The sequence below is a fragment of the Misgurnus anguillicaudatus genome, chromosome 10 (assembly GCF_027580225.2).
Source record: "Misgurnus anguillicaudatus chromosome 10, ASM2758022v2, whole genome shotgun sequence".
Classification (NCBI taxonomy): domain Eukaryota; kingdom Metazoa; phylum Chordata; class Actinopteri; order Cypriniformes; family Cobitidae; genus Misgurnus; species Misgurnus anguillicaudatus.
Genome location: NC_073346.2, coordinates 4046328 through 4062789, shown reverse-complemented (window position 1 = coordinate 4062789; position 16462 = coordinate 4046328). Strand labels below are relative to the sequence as shown.

At 50.0% G+C, this 16462-nt stretch overlaps 26 non-coding genes across 26 annotated transcripts; 14 read left to right on the top strand and 12 right to left on the bottom strand.

Moving 5' to 3' along the window:
• Positions 1-391: 391 nt before the first annotated feature.
• On the top strand, positions 392-465 carry trnam-cau (transfer RNA methionine (anticodon CAU)). Its single transcript has one exon. It is a non-coding gene; the product is annotated as a tRNA-Met (tRNA).
• Positions 466-557: 92 nt separating this feature from the next.
• Positions 558-629, top strand: trnae-cuc (transfer RNA glutamic acid (anticodon CUC)). Its single transcript has one exon. It is a non-coding gene; the product is annotated as a tRNA-Glu (tRNA).
• Positions 630-897: 268 nt separating this feature from the next.
• Positions 898-970, bottom strand: trnar-acg (transfer RNA arginine (anticodon ACG)). Its single transcript has one exon. It is a non-coding gene; the product is annotated as a tRNA-Arg (tRNA).
• A 792-nt stretch (positions 971-1762) lies between these two features.
• Positions 1763-1845, bottom strand: trnal-cag (transfer RNA leucine (anticodon CAG)). The gene has a single exon. It is a non-coding gene; the product is annotated as a tRNA-Leu (tRNA).
• A 1124-nt stretch (positions 1846-2969) lies between these two features.
• On the top strand, positions 2970-3043 carry trnam-cau (transfer RNA methionine (anticodon CAU)). The gene has a single exon. It is a non-coding gene; the product is annotated as a tRNA-Met (tRNA).
• Positions 3044-3135: 92 nt separating this feature from the next.
• trnae-cuc (transfer RNA glutamic acid (anticodon CUC)) lies at positions 3136-3207 on the top strand. The gene has a single exon. It is a non-coding gene; the product is annotated as a tRNA-Glu (tRNA).
• Positions 3208-4340: 1133 nt separating this feature from the next.
• trnal-cag (transfer RNA leucine (anticodon CAG)) lies at positions 4341-4423 on the bottom strand. Its single transcript has one exon. It is a non-coding gene; the product is annotated as a tRNA-Leu (tRNA).
• Positions 4424-5547: 1124 nt separating this feature from the next.
• trnam-cau (transfer RNA methionine (anticodon CAU)) lies at positions 5548-5621 on the top strand. Its single transcript has one exon. It is a non-coding gene; the product is annotated as a tRNA-Met (tRNA).
• A 92-nt stretch (positions 5622-5713) lies between these two features.
• Positions 5714-5785, top strand: trnae-cuc (transfer RNA glutamic acid (anticodon CUC)). The gene has a single exon. It is a non-coding gene; the product is annotated as a tRNA-Glu (tRNA).
• Positions 5786-6053: 268 nt separating this feature from the next.
• Positions 6054-6126, bottom strand: trnar-acg (transfer RNA arginine (anticodon ACG)). The gene has a single exon. It is a non-coding gene; the product is annotated as a tRNA-Arg (tRNA).
• Positions 6127-6918: 792 nt separating this feature from the next.
• Positions 6919-7001, bottom strand: trnal-cag (transfer RNA leucine (anticodon CAG)). Its single transcript has one exon. It is a non-coding gene; the product is annotated as a tRNA-Leu (tRNA).
• A 1124-nt stretch (positions 7002-8125) lies between these two features.
• Positions 8126-8199, top strand: trnam-cau (transfer RNA methionine (anticodon CAU)). Its single transcript has one exon. It is a non-coding gene; the product is annotated as a tRNA-Met (tRNA).
• A 92-nt stretch (positions 8200-8291) lies between these two features.
• On the top strand, positions 8292-8363 carry trnae-cuc (transfer RNA glutamic acid (anticodon CUC)). Its single transcript has one exon. It is a non-coding gene; the product is annotated as a tRNA-Glu (tRNA).
• A 268-nt stretch (positions 8364-8631) lies between these two features.
• On the bottom strand, positions 8632-8704 carry trnar-acg (transfer RNA arginine (anticodon ACG)). The gene has a single exon. It is a non-coding gene; the product is annotated as a tRNA-Arg (tRNA).
• Positions 8705-9496: 792 nt separating this feature from the next.
• On the bottom strand, positions 9497-9579 carry trnal-cag (transfer RNA leucine (anticodon CAG)). Its single transcript has one exon. It is a non-coding gene; the product is annotated as a tRNA-Leu (tRNA).
• Positions 9580-10703: 1124 nt separating this feature from the next.
• trnam-cau (transfer RNA methionine (anticodon CAU)) lies at positions 10704-10777 on the top strand. The gene has a single exon. It is a non-coding gene; the product is annotated as a tRNA-Met (tRNA).
• Positions 10778-10869: 92 nt separating this feature from the next.
• Positions 10870-10941, top strand: trnae-cuc (transfer RNA glutamic acid (anticodon CUC)). Its single transcript has one exon. It is a non-coding gene; the product is annotated as a tRNA-Glu (tRNA).
• Positions 10942-11209: 268 nt separating this feature from the next.
• Positions 11210-11282, bottom strand: trnar-acg (transfer RNA arginine (anticodon ACG)). Its single transcript has one exon. It is a non-coding gene; the product is annotated as a tRNA-Arg (tRNA).
• Positions 11283-12074: 792 nt separating this feature from the next.
• On the bottom strand, positions 12075-12157 carry trnal-cag (transfer RNA leucine (anticodon CAG)). Its single transcript has one exon. It is a non-coding gene; the product is annotated as a tRNA-Leu (tRNA).
• A 1124-nt stretch (positions 12158-13281) lies between these two features.
• On the top strand, positions 13282-13355 carry trnam-cau (transfer RNA methionine (anticodon CAU)). The gene has a single exon. It is a non-coding gene; the product is annotated as a tRNA-Met (tRNA).
• A 92-nt stretch (positions 13356-13447) lies between these two features.
• trnae-cuc (transfer RNA glutamic acid (anticodon CUC)) lies at positions 13448-13519 on the top strand. Its single transcript has one exon. It is a non-coding gene; the product is annotated as a tRNA-Glu (tRNA).
• Positions 13520-13787: 268 nt separating this feature from the next.
• Positions 13788-13860, bottom strand: trnar-acg (transfer RNA arginine (anticodon ACG)). The gene has a single exon. It is a non-coding gene; the product is annotated as a tRNA-Arg (tRNA).
• Positions 13861-14652: 792 nt separating this feature from the next.
• On the bottom strand, positions 14653-14735 carry trnal-cag (transfer RNA leucine (anticodon CAG)). The gene has a single exon. It is a non-coding gene; the product is annotated as a tRNA-Leu (tRNA).
• A 1124-nt stretch (positions 14736-15859) lies between these two features.
• Positions 15860-15933, top strand: trnam-cau (transfer RNA methionine (anticodon CAU)). Its single transcript has one exon. It is a non-coding gene; the product is annotated as a tRNA-Met (tRNA).
• Positions 15934-16025: 92 nt separating this feature from the next.
• Positions 16026-16097, top strand: trnae-cuc (transfer RNA glutamic acid (anticodon CUC)). Its single transcript has one exon. It is a non-coding gene; the product is annotated as a tRNA-Glu (tRNA).
• A 268-nt stretch (positions 16098-16365) lies between these two features.
• Positions 16366-16438, bottom strand: trnar-acg (transfer RNA arginine (anticodon ACG)). Its single transcript has one exon. It is a non-coding gene; the product is annotated as a tRNA-Arg (tRNA).
• Positions 16439-16462: the final 24 nt, after the last annotated feature.

Here is a 16462-nt window from a genome sequence, read left to right as displayed (position 1 = left end):
TGAATAACTGGGACTTTGCATTGTGGATATGTAACGTTATTCCATTAATCTGTCAGCTGTGTCAAATGTGTCAAATGTAAGTGTTTATTTATAATGGGTTTTATCTAGCCTGAGAGCATGTGCGCCAAGATCGTCCAGCAACGGCAGGCGTGCCATTCTCGACACCATTTAAAAGACGATAGGAATCCTGGGCATGACATAGCCCCTCTGTGTCTCCTTGAAGTTGTTTCTGTACGTGTAACATATTAAGAACGAGAAGGTCCTCAGTGTGGGTAGCCAGAGTGCAAGAAGCCCAGTCGTGCTCTCCTCGCAGGAGTTTCCTCGCTGGTGGCGCACAAAATGCCACGCAACCAGACGCAACGGGCCACCCAGGAGCCGTCGGTCTGGGCGTGCCTCGTTGGCGCAGTTAGACAGCGCGTCAGGCTCATAATCTGAAGGTCGTGAGTTCGAGCCTCACACGGGGCAGGGTGCCCTTTTGTCGACTAGTTTGAGACTTTAGCCCCGTTTTCCTTCCGCACAGTGTGCCAGGCATCCACGGCCTGAAGGCCAGCGTGTCCTCCCTGGTGGTCTAGTGGCTAGGATTCGGCGCTCTCACCGCCGCGGCCCGGGTTCGATTCCCGGTCAGGGAACGCTCTTTTGACGTGCGCTTGCCTTTTTCACCGGCCGGGTTATGCGCAACGCTGGCTTCGAAGGCAAGGATCGCAGCACCTCCAAGAGGCAAAGCTTCACTGCCTCCGGCCCATCGACCTAAGGTTGGACGGCTAAATTGCCTGCCTGCAGTCCTGCGCTCCGCCATCTGAGCAATCAGAGCCTGGTGTGCGTCCTCTGCTCTACTGAGGCATGTTGACGCAGGACAGCAGACACCCAACGTGTGGGAGGAAGGAGTAAAAACAGGATCGAGCCAGCCAGGAGTCGAACCTAGAATCTTCTGATCCGTAGTCAGACGCGTTATCCATTGCGCCACTGGCCCAACGCCAGAAACCAGGGAAGTCATGCTTGGAGAAGACAGCTGGATTCTGGAGGCCAGCTGCAAAACTTCATTATTAAATATTAATCCGGTTTTACTCTGCCATCATTAAATCCATTATTACACAATCAATAATTACATGGTTCCCTGCTGCAGCAGCCAAGGACAAGGCCAAGCTGCAGCGGGTGATCCGCTCGGCAGAGAGAGTGATCAACACCTCTCTACCTTCTCTGGAATCCCTTCACAACCTCAGGGCTGTGAGAAGGGCAAGAAAAATTATGTCTGACCCATCTCATCCAGGCTGTACCATGTTTCAGCTGCTCCCTTCAGGTAGAAGGCTTCGGCTCCCGAGAACTGCAAAATCCCGGCATCGCCTGAGCTTATTTCCCACGGCCGCCTGGCTGCTTAATGACAGTTCAATTCCTTTTCAGGACTGAATGCACTGTTTGCACTTTATTGTTTCTATTACTCCTACTTTTATCATTCAGTATTAGTGTAAGTATCATTATTACTCTTAGCACCTTCCATTCACCTTCCATATGACTGTGTATTGTCATATCTTGTTCTGTCTTAATGTTTCGTTTGCCACATTACATCCATGCGTGACTGGCTGTAAAGAATTCCAATTGTGTTTGACACTATATTGCAATAAATTGAACCTTGAACCTTCATCTCTACCAAAATGGGAAACCGGGTCGTCCCCCGCGTGCCTGTCTCCTGGCGTCTTTGAAAAGGACGCTCCCTCGGAAGAAAGCGCGATACACAGCACGGGTGGCTACAACAAAGGCAACAGAATGTCAGAAGTGGGATTCGAACCCACGCCTCCAGAGGAGACTGCGACCTGAACGCAGCGCCTTAGACCGCTCGGCCATCCTGACCACCCCAGCTGGCCCGAGCGAGTCGATTGCGCTCCTCAGCGAATGTGCCGGTGTAACTTTTGGAATGACTCACGATTTTATTGCCTTCATGCAGCTCATCTTTAATTCTTATTTATTTCTTCACAAACGCCTTGAAATAGTGACGAATGTGGATTTTTCGAAATGAGGAACAATGTGCCCGAAGCCTTTCATTTGCCAAAAGCACACGCAGCCCGTCTCCATATGCCCTGTAACGGATGCTGTCAAAGTGGTTTTGCATTCAATGATCCTTTCCCGCCTGATCATACTGTTTTAGAACAGGGTCACAAAAAGGAATCGCCATTCTCAGACCCTGCTCGTTCTACTTGAACACGCAATGAAAATACTTGATCAAATGCGGATGGACGCCGGCATTGCAATTTAGCGAAAAAGCGCCATCTCTGTACGTCTCAGGGCCTTTTTATGGTTCGCAGTTGCCTTCTAATGTAGACAACAGTTAACCATACGGCGGCGACATCCTTAAAAGAACCGGTGGCATTGTGTCTCGAGCACACAAGGCAAACAAGAGATTCTTCAAGAGGTGAGTGCGAAGTACAGTTTACTGCCACAGGCAATGGCCGCAGAGCTTTTACTTTAACAGACTCTAATACGTGGAACACGTCACCAACTTACATAGGACAGTCTTTCAACTTTAGCACAATTTAAGTTTTTCTACTAGATAATGAGGCTAAAGACGAGCCAAACACGTGATCACTGAATAACTGGGACTTTGCATTGTGGATATGTAACGTTATTCCATTAATCTGTCAGCTGTGTCAAATGTGTCAAATGTAAGTGTTTATTTATAATGGGTTTTATCTAGCCTGAGAGCATGTGCGCCAAGATCGTCCAGCAACGGCAGGCGTGCCATTCTCGACACCATTTAAAAGACGATAGGAATCCTGGGCATGACATAGCCCCTCTGTGTCTCCTTGAAGTTGTTTCTGTACGTGTAACATATTAAGAACGAGAAGGTCCTCAGTGTGGGTAGCCAGAGTGCAAGAAGCCCAGTCGTGCTCTCCTCGCAGGAGTTTCCTCGCTGGTGGCGCACAAAATGCCACGCAACCAGACGCAAGGGGCCACCCAGGAGCCGTCGGTCTGGGCGTGCCTCGTTGGCGCAGTTAGGCAGCGCGTCAGTCTCATAATCTGAAGGTCGTGAGTTCGAGCCTCACACGGGGCAGGGTGCCCTTTTGTCGACTAGTTTGAGACTTTAGCCCCGTTTTCCTTCCGCACAGTGTGCCAGGCATCCACGGCCTGAAGGCCAGCGTGTCCTCCCTGGTGGTCTAGTGGCTAGGATTCGGCGCTCTCACCGCCGCGGCCCGGGTTCGATTCCCGGTCAGGGAACGCTCTTTTGACGTGCGCTTGCCTTTTTCACCGGCCGGGTTATGCGCAACGCTGGCTTCGAAGGCAAGGATCGCAGCACCTCCAAGAGGCAAAGCTTCACTGCCTCCGGCCCATCGACCTAAGGTTGGACGGCTAAATTGCCTGCCTGCAGTCCTGCGCTCCGCCATCTGAGCAATCAGAGCCTGGTGTGCGTCCTCTGCTCTACTGAGGCATGTTGACGCAGGACAGCAGACACCCAACGTGTGGGAGGAAGGAGTAAAAACAGGATCGAGCCAGCCAGGAGTCGAACATAGAATCTTCTGATCCGTAGTCAGACGCGTTATCCATTGCGCCACTGGCCCAACGCCAGAAACCAGGGAAGTCATGCTTGGAGAAGACAGCTGGATTCTGGAGGCCAGCTGCAAAACTTCATTATTAAATATTAATCCGGTTTTACTCTGCCATCATTAAATCCATTATTACACAATCAATAATTACATGGTTCCCTGCTGCAGCAGCCAAGGACAAGGCCAAGCTGCAGCGGGTGATCCGCTCGGCAGAGAGAGTGATCAACACCTCTCTACCTTCTCTGGAATCCCTTCACAACCTCAGGGCTGTGAGAAGGGCAAGAAAAATTATGTCTGACCCATCTCATCCAGGCTGTACCATGTTTCAGCTGCTCCCTTCAGGTAGAAGGCTTCGGCTCCCGAGAACTGCAAAATCCCGGCATCGCCTGAGCTTCTTTCCCACGGCCGCCTGGCTGCTTAATGACAGTTCAATTCCTTTTCAGGACTGAATGCACTGTTTGCACTTTATTGTTTCTATTACTCCTACTTTTATCATTCAGTATTAGTGTAAGTATCATTATTACTCTTAGCACCTTCCATTCACCTTCCATATGACTGTGTATTGTCATATCTTGTTCTGTCTTAATGTTTCGTTTGCCACATTACATCCATGCGTGACTGGCTGTAAAGAATTCCAATTGTGTTTGACACTATATTGCAATAAATTGAACCTTGAACCTTCATCTCTACCAAAATGGGAAACCGGGTCGTCCCCCGCGTGCCTGTCTCCTGGCGTCTTTGAAAAGGACGCTCCCTCGGAAGAAAGCGCGATACACAGCACGGGTGGCTACAACAAAGGCAACAGAATGTCAGAAGTGGGATTCGAACCCACGCCTCCAGAGGAGACTGCGACCTGAACGCAGCGCCTTAGACCGCTCGGCCATCCTGACCACCCCAGCTGGCCCGAGCGAGTCGATTGCGCTCCTCAGCGAATGTGCCGGTGTAACTTTTGGAATGACTCACGATTTTATTGCCTTCATGCAGCTCATCTTTAATTCTTATTTATTTCTTCACAAACGCCTTGAAATAGTGACGAATGTGGATTTTTCGAAATGAGGAACAATGTGCCCGAAGCCTTTCATTTGCCAAAAGCACACGCAGCCCGTCTCCATATGCCCTGTAACGGATGCTGTCAAAGTGGTTTTGCATTCAATGATCCTTTCCCCCTTGATCATACTGTTTTAGAACAGGGTCACAAAAAGGAATCGCCATTCTCAGACCCTGCTCGTTCTACTTGAACGCGCAATGAAAATACTTGATCAAATGCGGATGGACGCCGGCATTGCAATTTAGCGAAAAAGCGCCATCTCTGTACGTCTCAGGGCCTTTTTATGGTTCGCAGTTGCCTTCTAATGTAGACAACAGTTAACCATACGGCGGCGACATCCTTAAAAGAACCGGTGGCATTGTGTCTCGAGCACACAAGGCAAACAAGAGATTCTTCAAGAGGTGAGTGCGAAGTACAGTTTACTGCCACAGGCAATGGCCGCAGAGCTTTTACTTTAACAGACTCTAATACGTGGAACACGTCACCAACTTACATAGGACAGTCTTTCAACTTTAGCACAATTTAAGTTTTTCTACTAGATAATGAGGCTAAAGACGAGCCAAACACGTGATCACTGAATAACTGGGACTTTGCATTGTGGATATGTAACGTTATTCCATTAATCTGTCAGCTGTGTCAAATGTGTCAAATGTAAGTGTTTATTTATAATGGGTTTTATCTAGCCTGAGAGCATGTGCGCCAAGATCGTCCAGCAACGGCAGGCGTGCCATTCTCGACACCATTTAAAAGACGATAGGAATCCTGGGCATGACATAGCCCCTCTGTGTCTCCTTGAAGTTGTTTCTGTACGTGTAACATATTAAGAACGAGAAGGTCCTCAGTGTGGGTAGCCAGAGTGCAAGAAGCCCAGTCGTGCTCTCCTCGCAGGAGTTTCCTCGCTGGTGGCGCACAAAATGCCACGCAACCAGACGCAAGGGGCCACCCAGGAGCCGTCGGTCTGGGCGTGCCTCGTTGGCGCAGTTAGGCAGCGCGTCAGTCTCATAATCTGAAGGTCGTGAGTTCGAGCCTCACACGGGGCAGGGTGCCCTTTTGTCGACTAGTTTGAGACTTTAGCCCCGTTTTCCTTCCGCACAGTGTGCCAGGCATCCACGGCCTGAAGGCCAGCGTGTCCTCCCTGGTGGTCTAGTGGCTAGGATTCGGCGCTCTCACCGCCGCGGCCCGGGTTCGATTCCCGGTCAGGGAACGCTCTTTTGACGTGCGCTTGCCTTTTTCACCGGCCGGGTTATGCGCAACGCTGGCTTCGAAGGCAAGGATCGCAGCACCTCCAAGAGGCAAAGCTTCACTGCCTCCGGCCCATCGACCTAAGGTTGGACGGCTAAATTGCCTGCCTGCAGTCCTGCGCTCCGCCATCTGAGCAATCAGAGCCTGGTGTGCGTCCTCTGCTCTACTGAGGCATGTTGACGCAGGACAGCAGACACCCAACGTGTGGGAGGAAGGAGTAAAAACAGGATCGAGCCAGCCAGGAGTCGAACCTAGAATCTTCTGATCCGTAGTCAGACGCGTTATCCATTGCGCCACTGGCCCAACGCCAGAAACCTGGGAAGTCATGCTTGGAGAAGACAGCTGGATTCTGGAGGCCAGCTGCAAAACTTCATTATTAAATATTAATCCGGTTTTACTCTGCCATCATTAAATCCATTATTACACAATCAATAATTACATGGTTCCCTGCTGCAGCAGCCAAGGACAAGGCCAAGCTGCAGCGGGTGATCCGCTCGGCAGAGAGAGTGATCAACACCTCTCTACCTTCTCTGGAATCCCTTCACAACCTCAGGGCTGTGAGAAGGGCAAGAAAAATTATGTCTGACCCATCTCATCCAGGCTGTACCATGTTTCAGCTGCTCCCTTCAGGTAGAAGGCTTCGGCTCCCGAGAACTGCAAAATCCCGGCATCGCCTGAGCTTCTTTCCCACGGCCGCCTGGCTGCTTAATGACAGTTCAATTCCTTTTCAGGACTGAATGCACTGTTTGCACTTTATTGTTTCTATTACTCCTACTTTTATCATTCAGTATTAGTGTAAGTATCATTATAACTCTTAGCACCTTCCATTCACCTTCCATATGACTGTGTATTGTCATATCTTGTTCTGTCTTAATGTTTCGTTTGCCACATTACATCCATGCGTGACTGGCTGTAAAGAATTCCAATTGTGTTTGACACTATATTGCAATAAATTGAACCTTGAACCTTCATCTCTACCAAAATGGGAAACCGGGTCGTCCCCCGCGTGCCTGTCTCCTGGCGTCTTTGAAAAGGACGCTCCCTCGGAAGAAAGCGCGATACACAGCACGGGTGGCTACAACAAAGGCAACAGAATGTCAGAAGTGGGATTCGAACCCACGCCTCCAGAGGAGACTGCGACCTGAACGCAGCGCCTTAGACCGCTCGGCCATCCTGACCACCCCAGCTGGCCCGAGCGAGTCGATTGCGCTCCTCAGCGAATGTGCCGGTGTAACTTTTGGAATGACTCACGATTTTATTGCCTTCATGCAGCTCATCTTTAATTCTTATTTATTTCTTCACAAACGCCTTGAAATAGTGACGAATGTGGATTTTTCGAAATGAGGAACAATGTGCCCGAAGCCTTTCATTTGCCAAAAGCACACGCAGCCCGTCTCCATATGCCCTGTAACGGATGCTGTCAAAGTGGTTTTGCATTCAATGATCCTTTCCCCCTTGATCATACTGTTTTAGAACAGGGTCACAAAAAGGAATCGCCATTCTCAGACCCTGCTCGTTCTACTTGAACGCGCAATGAAAATACTTGATCAAATGCGGATGGACGCCGGCATTGCAATTTAGCGAAAAAGCGCCATCTCTGTACGTCTCAGGGCCTTTTTATGGTTCGCAGTTGCCTTCTAATGTAGACAACAGTTAACCATACGGCGGCGACATCCTTAAAAGAACCGGTGGCATTGTGTCTCGAGCACACAAGGCAAACAAGAGATTCTTCAAGAGGTGAGTGCGAAGTACAGTTTACTGCCACAGGCAATGGCCGCAGAGCTTTTACTTTAACAGACTCTAATACGTGGAACACGTCACCAACTTACATAGGACAGTCTTTCAACTTTAGCACAATTTAAGTTTTTCTACTAGATAATGAGGCTAAAGACGAGCCAAACACGTGATCACTGAATAACTGGGACTTTGCATTGTGGATATGTAACGTTATTCCATTAATCTGTCAGCTGTGTCAAATGTGTCAAATGTAAGTGTTTATTTATAATGGGTTTTATCTAGCCTGAGAGCATGTGCGCCAAGATCGTCCAGCAACGGCAGGCGTGCCATTCTCGACACCATTTAAAAGACGATAGGAATCCTGGGCATGACATAGCCCCTCTGTGTCTCCTTGAAGTTGTTTCTGTACGTGTAACATATTAAGAACGAGAAGGTCCTCAGTGTGGGTAGCCAGAGTGCAAGAAGCCCAGTCGTGCTCTCCTCGCAGGAGTTTCCTCGCTGGTGGCGCACAAAATGCCACGCAACCAGACGCAAGGGGCCACCCAGGAGCCGTCGGTCTGGGCGTGCCTCGTTGGCGCAGTTAGGCAGCGCGTCAGTCTCATAATCTGAAGGTCGTGAGTTCGAGCCTCACACGGGGCAGGGTGCCCTTTTGTCGACTAGTTTGAGACTTTAGCCCCGTTTTCCTTCCGCACAGTGTGCCAGGCATCCACGGCCTGAAGGCCAGCGTGTCCTCCCTGGTGGTCTAGTGGCTAGGATTCGGCGCTCTCACCGCCGCGGCCCGGGTTCGATTCCCGGTCAGGGAACGCTCTTTTGACGTGCGCTTGCCTTTTTCACCGGCCGGGTTATGCGCAACGCTGGCTTCGAAGGCAAGGATCGCAGCACCTCCAAGAGGCAAAGCTTCACTGCCTCCGGCCCATCGACCTAAGGTTGGACGGCTAAATTGCCTGCCTGCAGTCCTGCGCTCCGCCATCTGAGCAATCAGAGCCTGGTGTGCGTCCTCTGCTCTACTGAGGCATGTTGACGCAGGACAGCAGACACCCAACGTGTGGGAGGAAGGAGTAAAAACAGGATCGAGCCAGCCAGGAGTCGAACCTAGAATCTTCTGATCCGTAGTCAGACGCGTTATCCATTGCGCCACTGGCCCAACGCCAGAAACCTGGGAAGTCATGCTTGGAGAAGACAGCTGGATTCTGGAGGCCAGCTGCAAAACTTCATTATTAAATATTAATCCGGTTTTACTCTGCCATCATTAAATCCATTATTACACAATCAATAATTACATGGTTCCCTGCTGCAGCAGCCAAGGACAAGGCCAAGCTGCAGCGGGTGATCCGCTCGGCAGAGAGAGTGATCAACACCTCTCTACCTTCTCTGGAATCCCTTCACAACCTCAGGGCTGTGAGAAGGGCAAGAAAAATTATGTCTGACCCATCTCATCCAGGCTGTACCATGTTTCAGCTGCTCCCTTCAGGTAGAAGGCTTCGGCTCCCGAGAACTGCAAAATCCCGGCATCGCCTGAGCTTCTTTCCCACGGCCGCCTGGCTGCTTAATGACAGTTCAATTCCTTTTCAGGACTGAATGCACTGTTTGCACTTTATTGTTTCTATTACTCCTACTTTTATCATTCAGTATTAGTGTAAGTATCATTATAACTCTTAGCACCTTCCATTCACCTTCCATATGACTGTGTATTGTCATATCTTGTTCTGTCTTAATGTTTCGTTTGCCACATTACATCCATGCGTGACTGGCTGTAAAGAATTCCAATTGTGTTTGACACTATATTGCAATAAATTGAACCTTGAACCTTCATCTCTACCAAAATGGGAAACCGGGTCGTCCCCCGCGTGCCTGTCTCCTGGCGTCTTTGAAAAGGACGCTCCCTCGGAAGAAAGCGCGATACACAGCACGGGTGGCTACAACAAAGGCAACAGAATGTCAGAAGTGGGATTCGAACCCACGCCTCCAGAGGAGACTGCGACCTGAACGCAGCGCCTTAGACCGCTCGGCCATCCTGACCACCCCAGCTGGCCCGAGCGAGTCGATTGCGCTCCTCAGCGAATGTGCCGGTGTAACTTTTGGAATGACTCACGATTTTATTGCCTTCATGCAGCTCATCTTTAATTCTTATTTATTTCTTCACAAACGCCTTGAAATAGTGACGAATGTGGATTTTTCGAAATGAGGAACAATGTGCCCGAAGCCTTTCATTTGCCAAAAGCACACGCAGCCCGTCTCCATATGCCCTGTAACGGATGCTGTCAAAGTGGTTTTGCATTCAATGATCCTTTCCCCCTTGATCATACTGTTTTAGAACAGGGTCACAAAAAGGAATCGCCATTCTCAGACCCTGCTCGTTCTACTTGAACGCGCAATGAAAATACTTGATCAAATGCGGATGGACGCCGGCATTGCAATTTAGCGAAAAAGCGCCATCTCTGTACGTCTCAGGGCCTTTTTATGGTTCGCAGTTGCCTTCTAATGTAGACAACAGTTAACCATACGGCGGCGACATCCTTAAAAGAACCGGTGGCATTGTGTCTCGAGCACACAAGGCAAACAAGAGATTCTTCAAGAGGTGAGTGCGAAGTACAGTTTACTGCCACAGGCAATGGCCGCAGAGCTTTTACTTTAACAGACTCTAATACGTGGAACACGTCACCAACTTACATAGGACAGTCTTTCAACTTTAGCACAATTTAAGTTTTTCTACTAGATAATGAGGCTAAAGACGAGCCAAACACGTGATCACTGAATAACTGGGACTTTGCATTGTGGATATGTAACGTTATTCCATTAATCTGTCAGCTGTGTCAAATGTGTCAAATGTAAGTGTTTATTTATAATGGGTTTTATCTAGCCTGAGAGCATGTGCGCCAAGATCGTCCAGCAACGGCAGGCGTGCCATTCTCGACACCATTTAAAAGACGATAGGAATCCTGGGCATGACATAGCCCCTCTGTGTCTCCTTGAAGTTGTTTCTGTACGTGTAACATATTAAGAACGAGAAGGTCCTCAGTGTGGGTAGCCAGAGTGCAAGAAGCCCAGTCGTGCTCTCCTCGCAGGAGTTTCCTCGCTGGTGGCGCACAAAATGCCACGCAACCAGACGCAAGGGGCCACCCAGGAGCCGTCGGTCTGGGCGTGCCTCGTTGGCGCAGTTAGGCAGCGCGTCAGTCTCATAATCTGAAGGTCGTGAGTTCGAGCCTCACACGGGGCAGGGTGCCCTTTTGTCGACTAGTTTGAGACTTTAGCCCCGTTTTCCTTCCGCACAGTGTGCCAGGCATCCACGGCCTGAAGGCCAGCGTGTCCTCCCTGGTGGTCTAGTGGCTAGGATTCGGCGCTCTCACCGCCGCGGCCCGGGTTCGATTCCCGGTCAGGGAACGCTCTTTTGACGTGCGCTTGCCTTTTTCACCGGCCGGGTTATGCGCAACGCTGGCTTCGAAGGCAAGGATCGCAGCACCTCCAAGAGGCAAAGCTTCACTGCCTCCGGCCCATCGACCTAAGGTTGGACGGCTAAATTGCCTGCCTGCAGTCCTGCGCTCCGCCATCTGAGCAATCAGAGCCTGGTGTGCGTCCTCTGCTCTACTGAGGCATGTTGACGCAGGACAGCAGACACCCAACGTGTGGGAGGAAGGAGTAAAAACAGGATCGAGCCAGCCAGGAGTCGAACCTAGAATCTTCTGATCCGTAGTCAGACGCGTTATCCATTGCGCCACTGGCCCAACGCCAGAAACCTGGGAAGTCATGCTTGGAGAAGACAGCTGGATTCTGGAGGCCAGCTGCAAAACTTCATTATTAAATATTAATCCGGTTTTACTCTGCCATCATTAAATCCATTATTACACAATCAATAATTACATGGTTCCCTGCTGCAGCAGCCAAGGACAAGGCCAAGCTGCAGCGGGTGATCCGCTCGGCAGAGAGAGTGATCAACACCTCTCTACCTTCTCTGGAATCCCTTCACAACCTCAGGGCTGTGAGAAGGGCAAGAAAAATTATGTCTGACCCATCTCATCCAGGCTGTACCATGTTTCAGCTGCTCCCTTCAGGTAGAAGGCTTCGGCTCCCGAGAACTGCAAAATCCCGGCATCGCCTGAGCTTCTTTCCCACGGCCGCCTGGCTGCTTAATGACAGTTCAATTCCTTTTCAGGACTGAATGCACTGTTTGCACTTTATTGTTTCTATTACTCCTACTTTTATCATTCAGTATTAGTGTAAGTATCATTATAACTCTTAGCACCTTCCATTCACCTTCCATATGACTGTGTATTGTCATATCTTGTTCTGTCTTAATGTTTCGTTTGCCACATTACATCCATGCGTGACTGGCTGTAAAGAATTCCAATTGTGTTTGACACTATATTGCAATAAATTGAACCTTGAACCTTCATCTCTACCAAAATGGGAAACCGGGTCGTCCCCCGCGTGCCTGTCTCCTGGCGTCTTTGAAAAGGACGCTCCCTCGGAAGAAAGCGCGATACACAGCACGGGTGGCTACAACAAAGGCAACAGAATGTCAGAAGTGGGATTCGAACCCACGCCTCCAGAGGAGACTGCGACCTGAACGCAGCGCCTTAGACCGCTCGGCCATCCTGACCACCCCAGCTGGCCCGAGCGAGTCGATTGCGCTCCTCAGCGAATGTGCCGGTGTAACTTTTGGAATGACTCACGATTTTATTGCCTTCATGCAGCTCATCTTTAATTCTTATTTATTTCTTCACAAACGCCTTGAAATAGTGACGAATGTGGATTTTTCGAAATGAGGAACAATGTGCCCGAAGCCTTTCATTTGCCAAAAGCACACGCAGCCCGTCTCCATATGCCCTGTAACGGATGCTGTCAAAGTGGTTTTGCATTCAATGATCCTTTCCCCCTTGATCATACTGTTTTAGAACAGGGTCACAAAAAGGAATCGCCATTCTCAGACCCTGCTCGTTCTACTTGAACGCGCAATGAAAATACTTGATCAAATGCGGATGGACGCCGGCATTGCAATTTAGCGAAAAAGCGCCATCTCTGTACGTCTCAGGGCCTTTTTATGGTTCGCAGTTGCCTTCTAATGTAGACAACAGTTAACCATACGGCGGCGACATCCTTAAAAGAACCGGTGGCATTGTGTCTCGAGCACACAAGGCAAACAAGAGATTCTTCAAGAGGTGAGTGCGAAGTACAGTTTACTGCCACAGGCAATGGCCGCAGAGCTTTTACTTTAACAGACTCTAATACGTGGAACACGTCACCAACTTACATAGGACAGTCTTTCAACTTTAGCACAATTTAAGTTTTTCTACTAGATAATGAGGCTAAAGACGAGCCAAACACGTGATCACTGAATAACTGGGACTTTGCATTGTGGATATGTAACGTTATTCCATTAATCTGTCAGCTGTGTCAAATGTGTCAAATGTAAGTGTTTATTTATAATGGGTTTTATCTAGCCTGAGAGCATGTGCGCCAAGATCGTCCAGCAACGGCAGGCGTGCCATTCTCGACACCATTTAAAAGACGATAGGAATCCTGGGCATGACATAGCCCCTCTGTGTCTCCTTGAAGTTGTTTCTGTACGTGTAACATATTAAGAACGAGAAGGTCCTCAGTGTGGGTAGCCAGAGTGCAAGAAGCCCAGTCGTGCTCTCCTCGCAGGAGTTTCCTCGCTGGTGGCGCACAAAATGCCACGCAACCAGACGCAAGGGGCCACCCAGGAGCCGTCGGTCTGGGCGTGCCTCGTTGGCGCAGTTAGGCAGCGCGTCAGTCTCATAATCTGAAGGTCGTGAGTTCGAGCCTCACACGGGGCAGGGTGCCCTTTTGTCGACTAGTTTGAGACTTTAGCCCCGTTTTCCTTCCGCACAGTGTGCCAGGCATCCACGGCCTGAAGGCCAGCGTGTCCTCCCTGGTGGTCTAGTGGCTAGGATTCGGCGCTCTCACCGCCGCGGCCCGGGTTCGATTCCCGGTCAGGGAACGCTCTTTTGACGTGCGCTTGCCTTTTTCACCGGCCGGGTTATGCGCAACGCTGGCTTCGAAGGCAAGGATCGCAGCACCTCCAAGAGGCAAAGCTTCACTGCCTCCGGCCCATCGACCTAAGGTTGGACGGCTAAATTGCCTGCCTGCAGTCCTGCGCTCCGCCATCTGAGCAATCAGAGCCTGGTGTGCGTCCTCTGCTCTACTGAGGCATGTTGACGCAGGACAGCAGACACCCAACGTGTGGGAGGAAGGAGTAAAAACAGGATCGAGCCAGCCAGGAGTCGAACCTAGAATCTTCTGATCCGTAGTCAGACGCGTTATCCATTGCGCCACTGGCCCAACGCCAGAAACCTGGGAAGTCATGCTTGGAGAAGACAGCTGGATTCTGGAGGCCAGCTGCAAAACTTCATTATTAAATATTAATCCGGTTTTACTCTGCCATCATTAAATCCATTATTACACAATCAATAATTACATGGTTCCCTGCTGCAGCAGCCAAGGACAAGGCCAAGCTGCAGCGGGTGATCCGCTCGGCAGAGAGAGTGATCAACACCTCTCTACCTTCTCTGGAATCCCTTCACAACCTCAGGGCTGTGAGAAGGGCAAGAAAAATTATGTCTGACCCATCTCATCCAGGCTGTACCATGTTTCAGCTGCTCCCTTCAGGTAGAAGGCTTCGGCTCCCGAGAACTGCAAAATCCCGGCATCGCCTGAGCTTCTTTCCCACGGCCGCCTGGCTGCTTAATGACAGTTCAATTCCTTTTCAGGACTGAATGCACTGTTTGCACTTTATTGTTTCTATTACTCCTACTTTTATCATTCAGTATTAGTGTAAGTATCATTATAACTCTTAGCACCTTCCATTCACCTTCCATATGACTGTGTATTGTCATATCTTGTTCTGTCTTAATGTTTCGTTTGCCACATTACATCCATGCGTGACTGGCTGTAAAGAATTCCAATTGTGTTTGACACTATATTGCAATAAATTGAACCTTGAACCTTCATCTCTACCAAAATGGGAAACCGGGTCGTCCCCCGCGTGCCTGTCTCCTGGCGTCTTTGAAAAGGACGCTCCCTCGGAAGAAAGCGCGATACACAGCACGGGTGGCTACAACAAAGGCAACAGAATGTCAGAAGTGGGATTCGAACCCACGCCTCCAGAGGAGACTGCGACCTGAACGCAGCGCCTTAGACCGCTCGGCCATCCTGACCACCCCAGCTGGCCCGAGCGAGTCGATTGCGCTCCTCAGCGAATGTGCCGGTGTAACTTTTGGAATGACTCACGATTTTATTGCCTTCATGCAGCTCATCTTTAATTCTTATTTATTTCTTCACAAACGCCTTGAAATAGTGACGAATGTGGATTTTTCGAAATGAGGAACAATGTGCCCGAAGCCTTTCATTTGCCAAAAGCACACGCAGCCCGTCTCCATATGCCCTGTAACGGATGCTGTCAAAGTGGTTTTGCATTCAATGATCCTTTCCCCCTTGATCATACTGTTTTAGAACAGGGTCACAAAAAGGAATCGCCATTGTCAGACCCTGCTCGTTCTACTTGAACGCGCAATGAAAATACTTGATCAAATGCGGATGGACGCCGGCATTGCAATTTAGCGAAAAAGCGCCATCTCTGTACGTCTCAGGGCCTTTTTATGGTTCGCAGTTGCCTTCTAATGTAGACAACAGTTAACCATACGGCGGCGACATCCTTAAAAGAACCGGTGGCATTGTGTCTCGAGCACACAAGGCAAACAAGAGATTCTTCAAGAGGTGAGTGCGAAGTACAGTTTACTGCCACAGGCAATGGCCGCAGAGCTTTTACTTTAACAGACTCTAATACGTGGAACACGTCACCAACTTACATAGGACAGTCTTTCAACTTTAGCACAATTTAAGTTTTTCTACTAGATAATGAGGCTAAAGACGAGCCAAACACGTGATCACTGAATAACTGGGACTTTGCATTGTGGATATGTAACGTTATTCCATTAATCTGTCAGCTGTGTCAAATGTGTCAAATGTAAGTGTTTATTTATAATGGGTTTTATCTAGCCTGAGAGCATGTGCGCCAAGATCGTCCAGCAACGGCAGGCGTGCCATTCTCGACACCATTTAAAAGACGATAGGAATCCTGGGCATGACATAGCCCCTCTGTGTCTCCTTGAAGTTGTTTCTGTACGTGTAACATATTAAGAACGAGAAGGTCCTCAGTGTGGGTAGCCAGAGTGCAAGAAGCCCAGTCGTGCTCTCCTCGCAGGAGTTTCCTCGCTGGTGGCGCACAAAATGCCACGCAACCAGACGCAAGGGGCCACCCAGGAGCCGTCGGTCTGGGCGTGCCTCGTTGGCGCAGTTAGGCAGCGCGTCAGTCTCATAATCTGAAGGTCGTGAGTTCGAGCCTCACACGGGGCAGGGTGCCCTTTTGTCGACTAGTTTGAGACTTTAGCCCCGTTTTCCTTCCGCACAGTGTGCCAGGCATCCACGGCCTGAAGGCCAGCGTGTCCTCCCTGGTGGTCTAGTGGCTAGGATTCGGCGCTCTCACCGCCGCGGCCCGGGTTCGATTCCCGGTCAGGGAACGCTCTTTTGACGTGCGCTTGCCTTTTTCACCGGCCGGGTTATGCGCAACGCTGGCTTCGAAGGCAAGGATCGCAGCACCTCCAAGAGGCAAAGCTTCACTGCCTCCGGCCCATCGACCTAAGGTTGGACGGCTAAATTGCCTGCCTGCAGTCCTGCGCTCCGCCATCTGAGCAATCAGAGCCTGGTGTGCGTCCTCTGCTCTACTGAGGCATGTTGACGCAGGACAGCAGACACCCAACGTGTGGGAGGAAGGAGTAAAAACAGGATCGAGCCAGCCAGGAGTCGAACCTAGAATCTTCTGATCCGTAGTCAGACGCGTTATCCATTGCGCCACTGGCCCAACGCCAGAAACCTGGGAAGTCAT